The 22,037-nt window shown below is 37.7% G+C and overlaps 1 long non-coding RNA gene across 1 annotated transcript; it reads right to left on the reverse strand.

The window, feature by feature from the left end:
- Positions 1-1,982: 1,982 nt before the first annotated feature.
- Positions 1,983-20,744, reverse strand: LOC147042617 (uncharacterized). The gene is made up of 3 exons (XR_015068960.1): positions 20,622-20,744; positions 19,341-19,417; positions 1,983-3,016 (listed from the first exon to the last, which is right to left on the reverse strand). It is a non-coding gene; the product is annotated as an uncharacterized LOC147042617 (long non-coding RNA).
- Positions 20,745-22,037: the final 1,293 nt, after the last annotated feature.

The following is a 22,037-nucleotide window of genomic DNA, read 5'->3' on the forward strand; positions in this document are numbered from 1 at the left end:
AAGTGGGCCACTGCCAACCCAAGGCTATGCAAATCCACCCGTGGCCAACTGAGTTTAGGAATCTAATAATCACACCGAACACTTTTCCATCCAATCTTTAACTCTTCCTTCCGCTCTCCATTTCTCATTCCTTACTTCCATTTTCTCCTAGTGCTGTTACTGGCACCGCCATCTGGTACCGATACCCAAGAGATGGACTCGGCTCTGGTTTGCAATCAGGCGAGGGCTTAGAGTGGAAGCCTGGCACCACGGCAGCTGATTCCACAATAATATATGCCGCGCTGTTGCGGCTCATTTTGTTTCTGATGGGCACCGTGACCACTCAAGCATGTGCTGGCAATTAAGTGCTGTGTTAAGTAAAAACTGCAATTTGCAAGGCAAGCATGAAAGTGCACTTTAGTGGAACAAAGCAAACTAAGGCCGAGGAGTGATGAAGGCGGCTCTTCTCTTGTGGAGAAATCAATCGGTGACAAAGATTTGATTCGGTCGTTTATTGTGGAACGTGCTGGGAAACTTCTTAAATTGTAAATGTTCTCAGATCAATGCAAAATTTCAAAGGAGTTATACAGTGGGAATGATTTCATGTTTGAGAAGACAAAGCGTGATTAGATTTCATAAGTGGCTGCTCAAATTCTGACTGGAAGATAAAAAAAAAAAAAGTCTTCCACTTTTATATCATCTAAGCTTGTCTTCACTGACCTTGTTTTATATGCTGCTGTCCCCGCTGAACTGGAAATATACTGCCCAAATTACCTTATTGATGAAGAAGAAAAATTCAGAGAGACACTTGACTACGGACCTTTTCTATTTAGGACAGATCACACTTTCTGAACAGGAAGACCAAAGAGGTTGTCGAATAAATCATTTTCTCTCTTAAAGTAAAATCAAGGTCAAAGGAGCTTACAAAAACACAGCTGCTTTTGGTGGAATTTTGTCTGCTTTTTTGGCATTGCACCAGAATGACTCAGTGACATTGTGCCCTTAAAGTTAAATCCACGGCACACAGAATTTCAATAGCTACCAGCCAACCAAACAGCTGTTAAATACATTTATTTAAAGTGGAATTTTGTGTTGAGGTATATAAAGATAGTATGGTGATTTCAGCTAATTGTGATTGGCAAGAGTAAATAAATTAGAAGGACCTCAGTATGGTGTCCCGATGGGGTGCAAAGAAATTGATTTGGATGATTCAAGCTGCTGGTGAGAAAAATTACGTCTCCAAATGTTAGCGGTATGGCTTCAGGATCCAAAGAATTCCAAAGCATGAGCCAATATATGCATAAGCATACTGTATATTTAGAGCACTATAATATTCATGGTTATGAGACTTGGCAGAAGAATGTGTTCTCTGTAACGCTCCCTCCACATTTCAGTGCTGCATGATGCAAAGATCATTATTGGTGAATGGAATAGCTTACCCCACGTTTTATTTTCTGCCAATATATAGAAATACAAACAAAGTGAAGGTGGTTAGACAGACATTGAAGATGGTTAGTAATCTTTTACGTGACCAATTTTTCCATTGTTTTTTTTTCTCCCACAGTGTGATAAAGATGACAACACGTGTCCTCGATTATAAGGATCAGTACAGAATTACTAAAAATTAAAACAAAGAATTAAACTATGATTTGCTGTGGGACTCTGAACTCCAGCACAGATGGAGATGGTGCGTCACGTGAAGCTCACCTAACACTCAGAGTTTATTTGTCTTACAAAGGCAGAAATATATATAATATAAAAAAACCTCTCTCTCTCTCTCTCTCTCTATCTATCTAAATATATATAATATATTATAATACATATTATAATATATATATATATATATATATATATATATATATATATATATATATATATATATATATATATATATATATATATATATAAAGATAAATAAATTGTTGATTAAAAAAGAAAACTAGGATTGATTTTCTACAAAAAAACCTGAAAAATGCAAAAAAAATAAAAGATAAATCCCCAAATATTCAAATTTGCAGGCACTAAAAGGCAAATATGCAAGAGTTAACTGTGACTGCTGAATTCCTTAATGTCTGCTATTCTTACACTCACTCCCAGAAGACTGTTTATATCTCCACAGTTTTAATGATGCCAGTGAGATCAACACTTACTCTATTCATATACTGTCTTATTCACTCCCACGCATAGGGTGACATACCGAAACAATATGTTGATATTTTACCATGCGCAAATAAGAAAAGCAAGGCCATGGCAAATGAAAAGGTCACAACAATATAAAACAGTCAAGCCTGACTCGAAACGTGATCTTCACCATTTTTACATCTGTTGACAAAAAGCACGTACGATCTATTCGACCGCACGCAATTTAGAAACCGCTATTGAGGATCTTAAATGAGTTTTAAATCTGCCTCCCCCATATGGATTTAAAAATAAAAAGAAAAAGAGTCCTGCCTTTGACGTGTGTGGCACAAAATTATTTGGTGTTTGCATTCACAGCCTTTTTGTCTACCATGTTGAGCCAATTTTTTATCCCATCCAAATTGTCCGGACTTTGATGTAGCTAAAATTGCAAGAAGATAGGCGCCAAACAACCTTGACGAGTCCGCCGTTGCTTTTAGTTCCATTACTGGCAATATGATAAAATGGATTTTCTCAAATAGTGGACATTTTTTACTTAAGATGAGACAGATTTTAACAATAGCCACAGTTATAGAAATTGGCATGCGGCCTCGTAGTCTTTTATACAAAGGCAGGACATTCAATGGAGGGATAATTTGATCAAATGTGATTAAATCTTTAACCTTATGCTCCATCATGTTAATGTAATTGGATTTGGGGGGCTATTTCTGAGTTGAGCCAGTCAATGAAATGCTCAGGGAATGGGCTTGATGATGATGCCAATATTTGATGGCAGCCCACAAGCAAAATCTATATTATTTGATATGTGGCATGCAACTCCAATATGTGGGTAATTATTGTTTCATCTTTGGGTTGCCGGAGATCTGCAGGATGACAGACGACGTAGATTCCGCAGCCGCTGGGGAGAGAGCGAGATGGATAGAGGACTTGTTTTGAGGACTTTTGTGTTCATGTGGAATTTTACAATCATTTGTAGGTAACTTGTTCAAACAAACAAAAAGGTTTTATTGTATTTTAGCAAATCGGGCTAGCAGATAGCTAAAAATGATTTTGGTACCTCGCCGCGAGCTGTACATGATCATTTTGGCTTGAGGGTCACTTGACACAAAGTTTTCACTTAGATTTTTTCCAAAAGTGGATGGAATCTCAGAAGTACTAACACTTTATTGACTATATTCTGTATATACAAGTACAGCTTGTTATCAGACAGTTTGAAAAGACCTGATGCATGTAATGTCCTCTATTTCTTGGAAGGAAGAGTAATAAAGTTTATTCCCTACACTCCAATGTAAAATAAATGCGGCACAAAAACTTTGCAGACATTATCCTCATCTGCTCCAACATTGGCAGCAGCAAACCTCAAATAAGGAATACCCCAGGGTCTTCTTTTTACAACTACACTATCATATTATAAGCAGTACGTGACAACATTGTCACAAGTGCGAGCGAGTGAAGAAACATGCGAAATAAAAACACACATTTAACTTTAGTTATTAGCCACTGCGGGCAACATTGGCGCACCACAGACTTTAAAACACAACACACATCCAGAAGGTCTCATCTATTGTGGGATAAGGGATGAGCTAGTCATGTGTTCTAAAGCGTACCACATTGTGATAATTTTTCATGTTGGATTTTTTCACTATTTCAATTGCAAAATTCTCAGATGCGACATGGAAACTTCAAAATAGTAAATAGTGTTTACATCCCGATTGTCAAAAATGTTCTTTTTATGGGCTTACTGTATTTCCTGGAGTATAAGGCGCACCAGACTATAAGGCGTACCTTCAGTGAATGGCCCATTTTCAAACTTTGTCCTTATATAAGGCGCACCGGACTATAAGGCGCTCCATTAATGGATCATGTCAGATTTTTAATCCAAATCAAATCATTCTCCATTTTATCTTTTTTATTTCAACTTCAGAGGCAACAAATTACTTTATAATCACAAAATAATGTTCCATAGTCTTTTTGATTCATGATTCATCGTCTTCAGCGGGCCACTTATGATTGATTTCACAACACAATTCTTTGGGCCAGTTTAAATTTTGGAATTTATTCCATACATAAGGCGCACCGGACTATAAGGCACACTGTCAGCTTTTGAGAAAATTTGGGGTTTTTAGGTGCGCCTTATAGTCCGAAAAATACGGTACTATGACTGCCTGATGCTATGTTTTATTATTCATACTGGGATATCTCAGCTGCCATCTCACACGCTTCCCTGTGTTATGAGTTGCTCATCATTCTGGTTTAGATACGATTTTCTATGGATGAATTAAAAAAAAATCAGTTCTGCATAGGGGGTTTATAGAATGACATGTAGATTTGAAGCCTTCGAGCTATTTGAACAGATGTTTGAAAGCTGAGAATGAATATGCTGACAATAATAACACTGATTGACTTAAAAGATTAAAGTGTTGTTGATCAAATATGCTGATGAAAGGACAGACGAGAGAGTCGGGAACTTTTTATAGTCTGCTGTTAAAGTGGAAACGAGCAAATAATTCAGTATCTGGTGTGTATGCAGGTCTTATTCATGTCTTTGCTCTCCCTCACACAAGATAAAACTATCTCACCCAAACACAACAAAATCATTTGTTGTTTATATAGCGTCAAGCAACACCGCTGGGGTCTTGCACTCGACTTCCACATGAGTGAAGTCACAAACTTTCAATTATTGTTGCTAAAGGTTACCCAATGCAACGCAAGGCAATTAGCACATTTGATGATGTTTGTCATTGTGTCTTCATTCTTGTGTAAAATGTCAGGTGTCAGTTGCACACCTGGTTGCTTCAATTCTCTGTTCACTCATGGAGTTGATTTGAACACAGCACTGTTAAAATCAAAGATCCAGTCAGCTAAGATTCGTTCTTTTGCAAATCACACAAACCTAACTTGATTAAATGTGTTTGGTTGAGTGAATACACTTCTTCTGTCTGTCAAATCCATGGATTTATCCAACTGAGAAAAAAGTGCTGTCACATTGGTATGGGTTAGTACACTTTGGAATTCTACATTTAAGTACATAAATATAATCTAATAAAACACACACACACACTCACACACACACACACACAAATTTGCAAATGTGAAGTCACTTTCGGTGGTATGCCTCTGAGTTATGGAGCCATACACAATCGTTTACTGCATATATGTGCATAATTAGGAGCAGCAGTCTCTGGAAGAGTGTGTCAAAATGACAAATGAAGTCTTTACAGAACAAGAAAACCTTGCTCTGTCACCATGTCACCAAGAATCTGGGTATTCCTTCATGTGGGGGGTGTGGGGGGGTACATCAGAGAGATGCTCATCACTGCCCATCTCTCTGTGCACCCCTCTGCTCCACAGTCAAGCTCGCCATTTCTCTGTGGCCATCCATCTGCACCACTGATCAGAAGCTTTCAAACCACAGCTTTGATAAGCAGGTGTGGTTTCTTTAAAAGGATTTTTTTTGGTGTAACGTGTGAGATGGGGACATGAGGTTGAAGGGAGAACATGAAATGTGTTTGTGCGAGTGTGCACATCAGGGAATATCGAGGTTACCTTTGACTTTCCCTCGAGCGCTTTGGGTGCAGTCTGTCTACTGTGGCTCAAGCGTGTTGGTAGTCAACCAGCTGTATCTAGTAAGGTCACGTTTTCATACTGACTAGAATTGACAGATATTCAGCTTCTCTGAATTGACAATGAGTCTGAAAAAATACTTCAACTGGGATCTGGGATTGAAATGCCCTGAGGCATTTAGCAAATTCACATGAATCTGGTGGGCTCAAAGAAAAGGGACCGATTGCATATAAATAAATAAATAAATAAATAAATATTTAAAATAAATAAATATAATAAATAAATAATATATATAATATAATAAATAAATATATATTTTATATTATATAAATGTTTTTATTTATACATATATTTATTATATATTTATATATATATAATTTTAAAATTTTAGATATATGTGAGTGTGTGTGTGTATACATTAGTGTATTCCTGGAATGCAAAACGCTTTGTTCTGTGTCACTTCTCTTAACACTTGTTACCTTACCCTTTTCCTGTGCCGGAATAATTGGGGGTGTATCGTTCACAGATGGTCGGAGCCGGTGCCAGTGTATGCCTCAGTATGAGGTGGTGTACAAGTGAGAGACAAACCCCACACGGTTAAACTGGCACATGGTTCAACCTCTTGGCAACTATCCGAGGGTAACAATTACTGAAGCGTGGTGCTCTTGGGGGACATCCCACCTCCCCGTGGCTACAAATGAGTTTCCATCATTCACCGTTGTAAGTAATCAAACTCAAATGATAACATGTCTGATGTTATATTTCAAACATGTGCTCATTGTCTGTGCTGATACATTTGATTTAAATACTGGCAAGCCAATCAAAGGTTAAAAAAAAAATTGCTCTTGCTGATCAGTGCCATGTCTCACATATAAACAGAGAAATGACTGTGTATGGACGTCTTGAGCAAAAAATAGTCTTCCTGCAGTTAAAAGATGACACGCTGACAGCCTACACACTAAATGGAAGATGTTGAGTATGTTTGCAGCCATAGCTTTTTAAGACCTTTAGTTACTTCACCATCAATTGATTCCTCGGAACAGATCAAAGTCTGACTCCTCTCTCTCTCTCTCTCTCAGCAAAACTATCTCAGACTAAGTTTGAACCGGCAGATTTAGTCACAGTCGGATTAGTGTTCACACCTGACCCAGCAATGCTCACCAAGGGTAAAAAAAAAAGTTGTTCGATATAAACAGACTGAAGGATGTTAGGGTGATTGCAGACAGTGCTCTCTTCAAAAGTCTCCCTCAAACCTTCATAGGTACTTTTGGATGAAGAGTTGTCAGAAACACTGGGGAAAAAAAAAAAAACACGGGCTAAAAACGTCCATTTGGCGGACAGGCAAGGCTGACCGTAATGAGTCACAGAGGGGCTCTGTCAGAGTAGAGACAAAAGACCCCACTGGAGTTCTTCAACACTCACTGGGGAGAAGTGCCAGTTCTGTCCTCCCCCTCCAGGTTGGAAAGTCTGAGGTGGCTCTGTTCTACTCTTAGCTACTGATCAATATGTCCTGTTCTGGTCAGCTTGTCATGATGCCCCCTGAGGGTTTGGGTGGGGGGGTTGTGAAGAAGTGGCGGTGTTCCATAAAGCAGCTGCGGCCTCACCGTCAGCTGCCAGGTGCTGCCACCAAACTGTGTCTGTGATTTGGGACATGTTATTGCCCATGAGGAGATGTGACTGAAATCGATGAGGGAATAGCGTGTTGCTCCGTACCGAGAAAAATTCAGCGTCTTCATATATTTGTGTACGTACGGTAATATTCCAAACAGTCACAGTCAGCAGTTAAGCTACTAGCATCTTTTTATGTACATATTGCAAACACTGCATTCCATATGATAAAAGTAAATGTTACATCAGACCTTTGGGATGCATTTTAATTCAAGGTGTGAAGAGAAAATAATCAAACACCATCTGCATACACAACACCTGTGAAACAAAGCACCAAGGCAAAAACATGTTTTTTTTTTTGGATCTTCTTGGTCAGCTCTTTGCAATGTATCATCATATAAATCAATTCCAGCTACCTGATGTAATTACTTTACAGTAAGGGCAACAGAGGTGTGATATTTCATTTTCAGCTGTTTATCAGATGGTGTGACTTTGTCATTGGGACTTAAAAACAGATGTCAGCATTATACTTTTTTTTTTTCCCCCCCCCGCTGCATACTGAGTGTTTCTCTTAATATTCATTTGGCACAATTTGTCGCAGATGGTTTTGTTGTACAATATTTCCTCAATATAATTTGATTCTAAATATACTGTTTTGACATTTGGAATATTGTTTTCTTCTAAGACTTTGATGATGCGTCATTTCATTATATCACTGATTGGAGATTAGGATTCCGTCAAAAACTGATAGCAGCAGTTCTTCAAACTAATGAATCATTTGACAACATTTTCTTCGTATACATCACATGGCTTTTTTTTTTTTTTCGAAAGCAGTTTGTTTCCCTTCAAGGAAGATAAAAATAATTCTTTGCGCAAAAGCCCCTCAGGGTTATACACACCAAGTGTGACACTGTATAAATGTAACAGAACAAGCTGTATCCTGTTCAGGTTATTCTTGCAACTTTAATACTCAAATCTGACAGGCAGTTTTGCTTCATTTAAAGTGCTAAACTGCAAAGTGAGGTACAAGTCGAGGGAGTATAAAAAAAGAAAGAATTTGGTAGGATGCAGCGTTATAAATAATCCCGTACCCTCCCACAGCTGCATTCAGATGGTGAGAAGAGACACGGGAAGAAGACGGAAAACCTGAAATAGCCTCCTGAAATAGCCCGGAGCATGATGGGCAAGCAGCCTGCCTTAATTCCCACCCCTTGTCCTTAAAAGTATGTGCGTTTATGTGAGCACGTGCAAAATAACCAGATGTGTGTCTGTTTACTCTCAATTTCTCCTCCCTTCTCATTTGATTTAAATAAAAGCCACCCAGTTAAATTGACATGTCAGAGAGAAAATCAGAGTAAAGCTGGAATTTATGAGTAAACATTTCATTTATGTACCCTCTCATGTTTATTCATTCATGACAAGGGCTATAGTGATGTAAAGTAATGTTTCCGTTTGGTTTCTTGCGCTATGCATTAGCTTGTGTATTGCCTGAGGTGGAGCTGCTTATAATGGTTGAAGAGATATTTTGGCAGCAATGTTATTGAAAGAACCATGCAGATTTTCAGTCCATATTCATTTACTGTTGCAAGAGAGAAAAAAAAAGCCACGTTGTCGCGTCTTTGTGTAGAGGGAGAATGAGGGAACGGCATTGTGTGTTTGTGTGTCCCAATTCCTTCCTATATATTTCAGAGGGAAATTGTTTTAGTGACAGCACTGTTTCCGGATGCGCTCATCACTCAAGTCGGCCAAGGTCTCAGGTGTGAGATGTTACGATACATCAAGGCATCGGCTGATCAATATTGATTGATCCGTGCAACTTCCATGTATACTTGCGGTCATTTTGTGTGATTCTATTTAGGTCGTTAATATGGAAGACTTGCTGTCAGATGTAACTGCTTAACCTTGCACGGAACTTGACTAAATCACAAGCAAGGAGTGGAAATGAATGGAGTTGGTGGTTAATGCATTTTTCGAGAAGGACGGATGAGGAAGAGTGCTGTTTGTGTTATATAACGTGACACCAGATGGTTTAAAAAGCAGCCTTATATGAATCTGTGGTTGTGGGATTGGATGTGTGAAGGAATGCAATGAAATCTGCTTTTTGGTTTGAGGTTTCTTTTTGTGTGTGTTTACTTTTTTCTTGAAACCACTTAAAATGATAGTTTAATGCAAAAGCACGAATTAGACTTGAATTATTTTAGTCCAAACATTTTTTTGGGGTAACTTAATCCTGAAAATAATCCAAAATACATTACACTATGGATGAATAAAGGGTCAACTACCTCACTTGAAGTCGATCTTGTATTTTTTTTTTAACAATATACGTTTGTCGATGGAATTTGTCTGCGGTTTGTTCAGTGGTTGCGACCACAAATTTTTCACTGCTGTCTTGAAGGCACATTTCTAGAAACTAGTCACAGTACACCTTGTGGAGACAGATGTTAGCAAGTCTGACAAATGATGGTATCCAGCAGAGCAAAATAGACCTGAATAACACAGTAAGAGATGAAAATAACGGAGAAAGGTGAAGCCAAATGCAACAAAAGAAAAGCAACAAAACTGACAGTGATCCAAAAAGAATGAGCAGCAGAGCCCACACAAGCAGACTCCAATCTAGTTGATGCAGTAAAAATTGTAGGCGGAGCTAATTAGACAATAAAAAAAAAAAAAAGAGACTGATTAGCTAACAATGACGCAAGAGCACGGCCAATAAAATCCGGGGAAATTATAATTAATCCTGGCACAGGAAAAGTTTGAAAAAAAACAGCAGCACAATAAAACATGCTAACTCTACAGATGAGGACCAGAACCCGAGCTCATATTTCCAGAATGACCTCATCAATGGTACCTGATGGCAGCAGACCACAAGCTGCCAAAATAACAAGTCAGTCTATCTGTCGGCATCTGTGGAAACATTATCGCACATTTCCAAAGAGGTATTTTTCAACCATATGTTATTTATCTCTTTACACGCAGTTTGATACACTTAAAGCATTGTCAGATGTAATCATTTATTTGCGGTGAATCATTTCACAAGAGTCTTGATTAGAACTATAATGTTTTATAATGATAACAGTTGTAATGTTGTCGGTTTCCTGCAGGCGGGATGATAATCGGACGTCTAAAGCAACAACATCCGTGGCAGGAGGATGCTAAATATAAATCGAATCTGTCTGACTTCATTTCAGCAACACCTGTTCAGCATTCATTGCTTCAGTATGCATTAGAAACTAATTCCATGACAGTCTTTCCTGCCAAATAAATCTAGTAAAATGGGGAAAGAGCTCAGATCTATTGAGAACAAATAGCGATGAGGGAAAATGTTTTCCAAATGGGGCCCGAATATAACGGCTGTTTGCTCTTCACATGTGCCACCTATCCACAAAATGTCACGGAAATTGTCAGTGTAGCGTTTGGGTAATCATGCCAACTAACAACAACAAACAAACCGATACACTGGTGAAAATAATAACGATCACTCTGATGCTTGGCAGCGATAAATGCTTTTTGTTGTTTTATACAACAATATAAAAATTTCCATTATTCATCATGAAAAAAAAAACAAAAAAGAGACATTTCAGATGACAAACTGTGTACTGCTATTGGCTAACCTTGTCTGGCATATGCGTCGGTATCATGCAGAAACAAATGTTGATATCAACCTTGATTTAAATAAACTCCACTTCAAAGCCTCTCAAAAAAAAAATCCAATGTTTTTCTACTCATAAATATGTTTTTATACAGTAGCTAACCCCTTGCCTTACAGCATGTTATCTTAAATGTAGCACCAGATTCATACATTCAAAGTACAACACCGTCAAGTTTGGTCCACCGGTATAAATGATTCATGAACACACACGCACACAAAAAAAAAAAAAACATCCATTGCCCTCCACCGAGACATTAGCATTCATGAAGAGTAGAATTGGTTTATGTTATCTATTGATGTGTAGAGGAGGGGAATTACATCAAATAAAGGCTTTTGCATGAATCAGCGCCTCACTAGATTCAATTCATCCTCAATACAAATTCTTAGAGCTACTTTTAGCTTACGAACAAATAACTGTTTATTTGCCGTTCAGAATAAAAGTTATGTAAAGTAATTTAAAAATAAAATAAAATGAAGTTTCCATTATCTGAAATGATAGATAAGGAAAATTCTCAATTGTTTCCACTCTCGCTAAGCGCCACATGTTGTCACCTAGCAACGTTGACATCTGGCTGCAATCAGGACAGAGATCGTAGAAATGGAGCCAGAGATTTTAATTGAATTGATGAAGCCCATCCAGCTCTGGCAGCAATACCGCAGATTGGCTACTCATTGCAACAAAATAAAAACATTTTCAAACAATTATGAGAGCATCTTGGTCTGACACCCTGTTTGTGTGTGATAAACACTCCCAAATTGAAAGATGTTTACAAATAAGTTGTTAGGCCAAACTAAAAAGAACATGTGAAATTACAGGTGAAAATAATGATGTCATCCAAAAGGCTGCTTTGCATTTTATCCGGGATTATTACGATCGTCTGTGATGCATTAACCAACATTATAATCATCCATTAATGCCTGTTTTTGGTACTACACCACAAAAGAACATTTTCCACATGTACATGTGATTACTTTGATTAAAGCAATCTGTGTAACGATGATACTGATGATGGCAAGGTATATGAGAAAGTTTAGATTTAAACAAACAGTTTGATAAAGAAGCAAATATCTGTGCAATCATGGTCATCCATCACTAACACTGCATGGCGTGATAAGAGGCACTAGGGAAATCTAGAATTGATTACTTTGGGTTTATAGCTCTAAGTCGGTGTATTCACACCTGATCTGATTATAAGATATTATTTTGGTTATTTTTTATTATTTTTTTTAAATCACAAAAGAAAGTTTAAAATACAGTATAATTTCCTTTGTCCTATTCTGGGCCCAAATAAAAACTGAAATGTAAAACAGCATTAGAATATCGATTTCCGTCTTCCTTCTTAGGGTATGTTAATTCTCGCTTGTTGTGCAGAATAATGGTGGGATTTGCATTAGCAAGAAGATGTGACAATCAAAAAAAAAAAAAAAAGCCCTAGAATAAGCAAATCAACATCCAGGCATTTGCCACGAATCAATGCGGCGCCCACTCGGCTCTTCATGAACTGATGAGCTCGCCGAGGTACACGATGAAGTTCCTCGTGTCCTGCAGCCACCGCGGCGAATCCAAAACAACATTTGCATTTATGGATTTTCTCTGAGCGCTTGCATTTTGTGTCGTGCTCTTGCTCGCGGGGATTGGGATCCCTATTCATAGTCTTTATCCATTTCATCTACTGTACTGTTAAATGCAAGCCTTTGGAATAACCCTGCAAATGCAGTTTTCAGTCAGTGAGAAGCAAGGAGCATGGGGGGCTTTACATCAGTTACCTCAGGGCACTATTTTGTTTTTTTTAGTTTGTAAAAAGCAGCTACGGGGTTATGTTTCCCTTGTATATTTATACAATACAATGTATTCATGATAAGTGTGTTTTATTTTGAGACAGAAATGCAAATATATCATCTCCATAGTCCATAAAACATCTTTTGTGATATTACGCGACTTATCGGGCCAGGCTTCGATATCCTCCCCGTCGTTGCAATGCAGCCATCCCAGTTGCCCTCTACTGCACTTCATGATTCACAGCTGGCACTACTTCTTTTCTCCTTGTCAGTCCTGCCCTCAGGCCGTCCACCTGAGATTGCTCGCATCGCCACCCTCAAGGTCTCAAATATTCGCTTGGGATATTCCACCAGGCTGTCACCTCCAACCTCGAGGCCGTCCGCCTGAGGTCTCCTTGCTTTGTCCAACTCCGAGGAAGCCTGTTAAAGCTCCCCGATGCTATTTTGCTCCCCAGATATTTGCCCCTAAATCAACCTTCAAGTATATCTCTCAGTTGTCTTGAACATCTGTAACACCGGCTAATGCATAATAATGCATAATATACAATGTAAATATTAAACAAATATTAGTAGCAAGTAACTGACACCACTGAAATTGCCTATACATGCCACAAGATGGCGGCAAAACACTCCTTAACACTCTGTTGCTCACTTGACGTAAGATGTTAAAGAGATACATGAAGCTTCTCAACTTAATTCAACAGTTTCTTGGCACCAAGATGCCAATACAGTACTTCTGTATCTTGGTAGCATAAACGTGTTTTCAATTATAAATGTTCAACTTTGCATAAGTTAGATACAGACTCAGATTTGTTCTAACTTAAACACAAAATCGAGTTCACCGTGTTGGAACGGTAAAACATTCTAAAATCAGACATCCACAGTATTCACAACATTCTCCATGCAAGCAAAGTTCAACTTTGAACGAAACAAGCAAACTAACAAAAACATGCGACATACTGATTCTTGATTCGAAAAATATTACGGAATATATTCAAACATGCTCAACAACAGAAAAGATTTTGAGGTCCGATTTGTTTGAGAGTTATTTGCAAATGGCCGTGGACGTATTTCTATTTTATTCTGCTCAATCTACTAGCCAGCAAAACATTTTTACAACACATTGGTCTTCAGCAGAACTTGAACCTGTGCTAAATCTCCAAAGCCGAAGTACTTATAGATGAGCCCACCTTGGCCTCGATTCTCCAAAGAGCAAAGCATTCTTTTTCAAATTGATGTCAGGTGCTGATTTCACTTTCTGCTTACTTTTAAATTGCAGATGTGCTGAACGTTCGAAACAGTTTAGTAATCCCGGCGCAGTCACACACAGATGACTGTTACACCTGCGCTACTATTTCACTTTCAAGCCGAATGCTTCTTGCATGATTATGTTGAAGTGTAAGTGTTTGTGTTGAAGGGAGGCGACAAGTTGCATCTCAATGCAAATCATACCCCGCCTGCCATTCAACCGCAGCTGAGGTGATGCTCTGGCGTATTGGCAAGTGAGACGGGCAGGTCGATAAGGATTTTAACTGCATTTTAAAACGGGTAATGGTGGCCTTTATGCGTGTCATTGTCACTTACCCAAAAGTCACGGTTCCTAAGCGTCGCCATCCATCACCTGCTAGCCTGCCACATGCCTCCCTTTGCCAAACTGATTCACTTAAGTTCTGTTTGTTTGTTTGCTCTCAAAGTCACTTTCAGTTATGATTGAGTTGGATATTGGATGGCTTGCTTTATATTTATAAAGCTGTTGTCTTACATTTTTTTTTTCTTTTTTTCCTGCAAACAAATCTCTACTAAATCGTTAGCCCTTGAGACAAAAACGGACTGTATGGACGTTTACGACAACAGCAAAACACTTCCCTTGATAAACTATGACACTAAAACTTTAATTAAAAAAGAAAACCCATGAGAGATAATGTAAAATTTATGAGTGAATCACTGTCCTCTGTTTTGCTTAGGGCACTTTTCACCATAAGGTTTTTAATGATCAGAATGGTAAGTGTGATGGAAATGTGTTGTTTAGCTTCAATAATTGAAAGACTACCGTCTAAAGCTCTTCCAATCACAGTCCCACACGGCTCACACACACACGTGCACGCACACACATCTTTTAGATTAGCCCTGGATCAGGTGCTTATTTATGTAAATGGGAACTCTCACCAAAATAACATTTCAGTCATTATAATTACCCGAAAGAAAGATGATCAATAATTCATCCATACTACTTTGCAAATAAGGATTGGTTCAAAATATGATAAGCAGAGAGGTAATGGCTCAAATGGTAATTAATAGAATACATTACAATTGGATACGCTAAAAGACTCATAAATAATTTACCATTTGGTTTTTGCTGTCTCAATGTACTCAAACTCCATCTAGCCATTCGTTTTCTTTGTACTGCCTTTTTTTTTTGACTGGGCTGAGTTAAAAATGATCCCTCACTAATCGCACAAAAATCGAAACTTGTTTTCTACAATGCCACTAAATTAAAATTGATTTATTTTATGCGTATAAAATAGTCAACAGGTAATAATTTATTGACTTGAGATGTGGAAAAAGTCGTCTTTCCTTTTCCGTGATTGGGGTTTCCTGTAAGTTCCTAAAGACCTGATGCAAGCTGGCACAAACGTTTTACAAAGAATTCCATTGTACGCCTGCAGTGTCTGAATACTTTTTTCCAGACCCAATTATTTTGTTATAAGGAGACATTGTTTTAATGAGTCTCTGGCAGGCTGGAAAAAAACTACCACACATGCTGAGCAGCTGTGCAGCATTACAACAACCCAATGGTTCTATTAAAAAACTATTTTAGCATCAGAATGCTTCATTAAAGTTTACTTCTCAGTGTATCAATGGAAAAGGAATGAAGCCATTTGATCTTTGTGGTGAAGGTGTTTAGTCGCCCTAAGCAATTGTGAGTAGTCGTCCTGAATATCTAACATACCACAATCAGGAAAAAATAACTTCCATGGCTTAAGTGTGTGGTCATGATTTGTTATATTTATACAATTAACCTACTCAGGTGGAATGGTTAACATGTCAAATACTTAAAGACTCAAATGTCAAACCATCATCCTGCATCTTGACATTTTGGAGGATTGCATGACCTCCACGTAGTGCTCATCTAAATGATTACCGCCACAAGTGTGTTTTAATTTTAGCTCCAAATGACAAACCAGGGATACATTCATTTAAATAAAAATAAATAAATAAAATAAATAAAATCTTTTCAGATTTTTTCATTTTATTTTACTTGAAATAAAAATGAGCAAATCAAGCACACAAAAATAAATAAATAAATAAATAAGAAAAAAAATCTGAATCATGCATAAAAAGCTAGAGTGTAAATTTACTGTTTACTGGAATTCCATTATCTCTGGCAAAAGAAAGCTACTACCTTCAGCTCTCAGCTACAAAGAAACAAGGTCAATGTTCTTTCTTTAAATCCGAGAATTGGAAGCGAGAATCAAAAAAGGCTGCTATAAACAAGCACAAACAAAGAAAAGCCTTGCACTTTCAAATGACCCAATGCTGGATAGTAGCAGTGAGAGTGTTTACACAATTGTTTGAGAGTCATTGTTGAGTGGAGATAAAGAGAAACGTTGCTGCATCACATGAGAATGATGCATCCATCATAATGGAATCAAATTGAGTTCTTTGTTTTGATCTTCATGACAGCTACACTCACATGGACATTGTATGATTGTGCGTGAGGAAGAACTAACGGCAGAGGGTATCTCAAAGAATTTGTGCGCGTGCATACAGAATATACTAGTTCCAAGGCACTCTCATTTACATATAAAGCACCAAGCCCACAGGTCGAAAGTGGACTTTAACAGTGAGCGCTGCCATTTATTGCTTTTCATGCTGCAGTGGATACTTGAGAGCTGCAACTTCTCAAACGTAGCAGTGAAATCCATATACAAATGACCAACAGTCATCATTTTCTTGCAGTAAGAGCACATTCACACTGAGAGAGAAGTGAGAGAAAAGAGAAAAAAAAAAAAAAAAAAACTACAAAAAAAACCTCACACAAAGCCTCACAATGAATAATCGTCTTTTTCAAGGCAGCAGGATGCACAACTATTCTGTGATGTACCAAAGTTTGTCTTCCGTTTCTCAAAGTAGATGGAACGCTCTACAACATATTTTACACTTCTTGCACCAACCTATTTATGTAATGTCAAATTGTTACCCAGACATTTTGCATTTTCACAGGATGATGATATAATCCATCAATGTCAACGTAATCTGAATTGGAAATATTTTACAAACCCAGAATGAACAGTTTTTGACTCGTACGGTCAGCAACATGGGAGATTTATAGCGATGGCATTATTCAAAAACATAATCTTAGTTTTGCCCGTGTTATTTATTAGTGATTTATAGTCATCCCATTTACTTGTAAACCAAACTGTCAGAAAAAGACAGCGCAATATGCTAACAGCCCCTACCCAACTGATATCAATAAATACCCGAGAAGATTTCAGCAGCACACGCATGTCATTTGACTTTCCAACTGCAGTTTTGTCAACACTACTCAGCACAGAAATATACTGATGACATGGAAACATTTACATCACTGCACAGCAAACCATGAAGAAGCTATTAGCTTAATCACCTCTCATGACATTGTTTTTTTTCAAATTCCAATGATTATGCTATTCTATTACAATCGTCATTATTATGACAATCAAGGCCATGAGGGACTACAGTGAAGTCACGCTGATTGGCATAGTGCTTTCTCTTAGAACTGAGTAAATTGACCTTAAATCATATTGCATTGTAGAATTGTGGCTGGTTGGATGCTGATAGATATATATATATATATATATATATATATATATATATATATATAATCAGCATCCATATATATATATATAAAATAAATGATATGGAGTAATCTCACTGTTACCTTGACTTTTTCTTTACGAGCTTGTGAAAATATAAAAATGATAAAATAAATAATACATAAGGAGTATCTCACTGTTACCTTGACATTTTCTTTACGGTCTTATATAAAGATGAAATCCTGCAAACAATCATAACTTCTTCAAGGCAAGTGCTGGAAACTTTTAAAGCACTATAAGCAACCATTCAGACACCAAAAGGATATCAAGTCAAGTCAAAAAATAGAGCCAGCAGCTTTTCCAGCGACTGATGACAATGTGTACAAGTGTGGCTGTTCCACAGTCAAGACGACTAATCAAAACACAGCATAGAAAGTGTATTTGTTTAAGACTTGAATGACATGCACATAAATACAGACTGCAGCAATTTACACGTTCCTTCCTAGAATTATCGGATCTAATTGCTGCATTAGACACAAAATACTATTCATCTAACTAAACGGGGATTTCTGGTGCCATTAAGAACTTTATTTTCCGACTTAAAGAGCAGAGACTGCTTGATGTCAGTTTCTTAAAAAATGCAAAAATATAGTCGTTAAAAAAAAAATAGGATGTCTTTTTCTTTCTACAGTAGCATTTTGCATCTTGACAAATTCTTTTAGTTAGCGCTGCTATGGTTCCAGCCCAAAACACACTTGTGATCTGATTTTGATTATGAAAATTCCACAGATCATCTGGGACAGGTTATCTTTCTGTAGAAGGCGTCAAAACAAAACTTGCTGCCTTTTAAGTTTTTATGCTCCACATATCTGGAAATAACTACCGGCAAGCTTGAGGTTTGCTGCCATAATTTCTTTACTTGTTCCTCTTCCAAGTGCTTTTCACTGAAAACAGGTTTGTGACAAATAATTCATATTTATCACTGCACCCTAAACTTCACTCACCTTTAAATGAATTCCATTTTATTTTCTCATTTCTCTTTTATGTGTCTTCTATAGCTGCCTCTCATTTTTTTTGTGTGCAAATTAAAGTGCTATTGAACAGTGTCTAATAAGTCAAAGAATTCATTTAAAATAGCATCAGTTAAATGAAAATGACCTTGGATCTGGTAGCCATATTGAGCACAGTCTTCAGAGACCAGTTCATTTTATTATCACCGGGCTTTGGGGAATCATGCTTGCCGTTGACTAAGGGGAAGTCACTCACCCAGATTACCCTTTAGCCATGGAAGAATACGCCCCTGTGCCTTTGACTACTTATTGCTTCCTACCGCACAGATCGTGCATCTATTCTATCGATCGGCCTTTCCTGTTCCAGAACTCTAATTGTACAGCCGGCCTGGAATTTCACCTACAGTAATAGGTTACACAGAAGAATAAAGATGCATTCACTAGATATTGATCAAAAGGAATCCACACCTCCAGCAAAATTAACGAGACAATGCATATGGATCGATACTGCTTTCCTTACAATCCCATCCATCCTGCTTTCTTTCATGCTGCTTGTTTGTAATCCAATTGATAGTGACGGTCCAGATTTGCAAAATCTATATTAGGTTGTCAAATACAAAATTGACACGATTTTTATTTTGGGGATATCTTCTCCTCTTCCTGTGCTGTCGACCAACAGAAGAAAAATTGGTTTCATTTAAAGATAAATCATAACATTTTGTGCAGGACCACATCAATGATTGCTGCTTTTTGGATAATAGTGGAATCTTAAATTGTTACGTTCTGAATTTTTTTGTTGCTTGAGTTGGCTCATACCTGGGATTCTTCTGTTTGTTTCTCCAAAGAAATGTCCTAAGCTGGTTGGAGAGAACGCGGGGGCATACACCTGGGAGCTGTTGGGGATCAGAGCCTAGTCTTAATTGTCAGGGTTTCAAATTGATTGCCTCTCAACAGAGCAGGCATTGTCAGTTCATTCAAGAAGTTTACATTGAGCAGCTCTATCTTGAATGTTGGCATGCCCCATCCACAAACAGTAAAATGATATTTGTTAAGTTAGAATCGAAATTATACAATCTCTTCTGAAAGGATAAATTAGTAGCATTTAAGCTAACTCTTGACCTGAAGCGTTAGGCTAACACTCAGGCTCGAGCCATTCTAGGATATGTGCATGAACTGAGGAAATCTGCTCATCTGCGAGACAAAATTAAGCACTTCTGTGATGTTGTTTTGTGACGCCTTTGGATATTCTCATTCATCCAGGTCACCGTATTCACAGGGCATTTAATCGATCGCTACTGGACTGATATGGTTGTCTTAACGGAAAATAAACCTTTAAATGCTTCTTGAATCGACGAGCTGGAAACAAAGTGAGGTAACAAGAGTTATGGCGACACGGAAAATGGCTTGCAAGACAATACTGGCAACCTCCTTCCTCTTGTGAATTTTGGGGAGTTGGTAAACAACAAAATGGTGCATTTCTGCATCATTTTGACCCGACCCCGGATAAGCGTAAAAAGATGGATGGATGGATGGTGCATTTCTGCTACATATTGGCGAGGAATGTAAACTACAATATCAAACAAAGTTAAGTAATGATTTAATTTGCTTGAGGTCCAATTTATATTTTTTCTTTAAACTTTAAAGCGCTTTGAGTTGCAATTCATATGAGACGTTGCATTACAAATTATATTTGCATTAATGGTGCGCCTTATAGTCCGGTGCACCTTATATAAAGACAAAGTTTTAAAATGGGCCCTTCATTGAAGGTGCACCTTATAGTCCGCTGTGCCTTATAGTCAGGAAAATACGGTAATTGAATTGCACAAGTAACCTGAGGTTATATTTACAGAGGAAGTAAATAAAAGTGCAATTGAGTTCATTCAAACACTTTAATTATATTGAATTATTCTCTAAAGGCTTTAACTTTGACACATTTTCTCTCCAGAGGTCACAAATTAGCTGTCATTTTTATCTCGCGTGTCTTATATTGCTTCATAACATGCTGTACTGTTTCTTCTTGTTCACAGTTATCACCACTCGTGTGCATTGCCATTCTAACTAGTATGTTGTTAAACCGAGTCTATAAAACCAGCTTACCTCATTCGCCCGCCGACTGCTTGTGCCACCTTCCTATTAATCTCATTTTCACATTCTTTGCAATTTCCTTTCCCTGGAGCTGCACTTAAATACTACCCACGCTTAATTGCAGACAGGTACAACTCATAGTCTCCGCCCACCAATTAACCAGGCAAAACTGTGGGCAGAGAGAAAAGTAAGAAACCAGCAGGCACGAACACAGATTATGGACTGAAACTGGCAAAATCCAAAATAAATAAATAAATAAATAAATAAATAAATAAACAAATGTGAAATAAAAAAAACAATATAAACATTAATTGTTAATACATTTTTTTATTTTTAAATATTTTTGTATTGACTTATTTATACATATACAGAGAAACCTCGATTTTCGAACGTCCTGGTTCTCAAACAATTCAGTATTCGAACAAAAAATTCAAGATCTTTTGCTTCGGATGTCGGACGAAATTCGGTTGTCGAATCTCGCGATTTTCTATTTATATATATATATATATATATATATATATATATATAGACTAATTGGAACATTAACAGCATGCCAGCTTTAAATGACCAGTACGAAAAGTAAACAACGTACTTGAAGAATAAACAACAGGAAGATTGCAAAGGACAACGGCAATAACAAAACAGTTAACATGAATATTGCAGCTGGCATCAATCCCGATGTTGTTCATATCAATGCTGCATTCTTATCGTTTTATGATATTTGAGATTTGGATTAAAACAATATGAATACGGTTAAGTCTAAGAGGATTATTACGTAGTAGATTCTTCGAAACCACAGGGCAGAAAAGCACTCAAACACTCAATTAGTCACACTCGGTGCGTTGCCCTCCCATGGCGAGACCCAGTGCAGAGGTTTCGGGTGTCAAGCATCCTGCTGCCTGTTTTTTCTCAGTGAGCTTAGCAACAGAACTGTTTCATCATTAGCTCTTGTGATGTACCATACACAAATACAGGATAGTTGCTGACCATGTTATTCACTAGCTCAACCGTTTTCATCATCCCCAAGAGTGCAGGGTTCTTTTAATTGAAAGCCTGGAGAAGGTGAACTTTCACAGTTGGTAATTAGGGTTGTTAAGTGTAAAATGTTACCCGTAAAATGCACTTCTCGCTGGGTCAATTTGTTCCTGCACCTGAAGGGAGCACTCTGAATGAAACACAACTGATCAGGGTGATCATTAAGAGATCCACACTGGCATTTTAGCACTTTGACAGATCCACCCTACTGGGAACAGCATTGTGGAAGTGTATGTTGCAGTGATGTACCCTTTGTGTTTCACGTGTTAAAATGAAGTGCGATAAAAACTGGTTGGCTATTTGGTATTGGTACCTCCAAAGCATTTCATTATGAGCATAGTATATACTGATTAAATGGCATGTACTGGATTTCGGAGAATGAAAGTGAATGCA

Source organism: Syngnathus leptorhynchus, chromosome 18 (genome assembly GCF_054491065.1).
Source record: "Syngnathus leptorhynchus isolate UIUO chromosome 18, UIUO_Slep, whole genome shotgun sequence".
NCBI classification, from domain to species: domain Eukaryota; kingdom Metazoa; phylum Chordata; class Actinopteri; order Syngnathiformes; family Syngnathidae; genus Syngnathus; species Syngnathus leptorhynchus.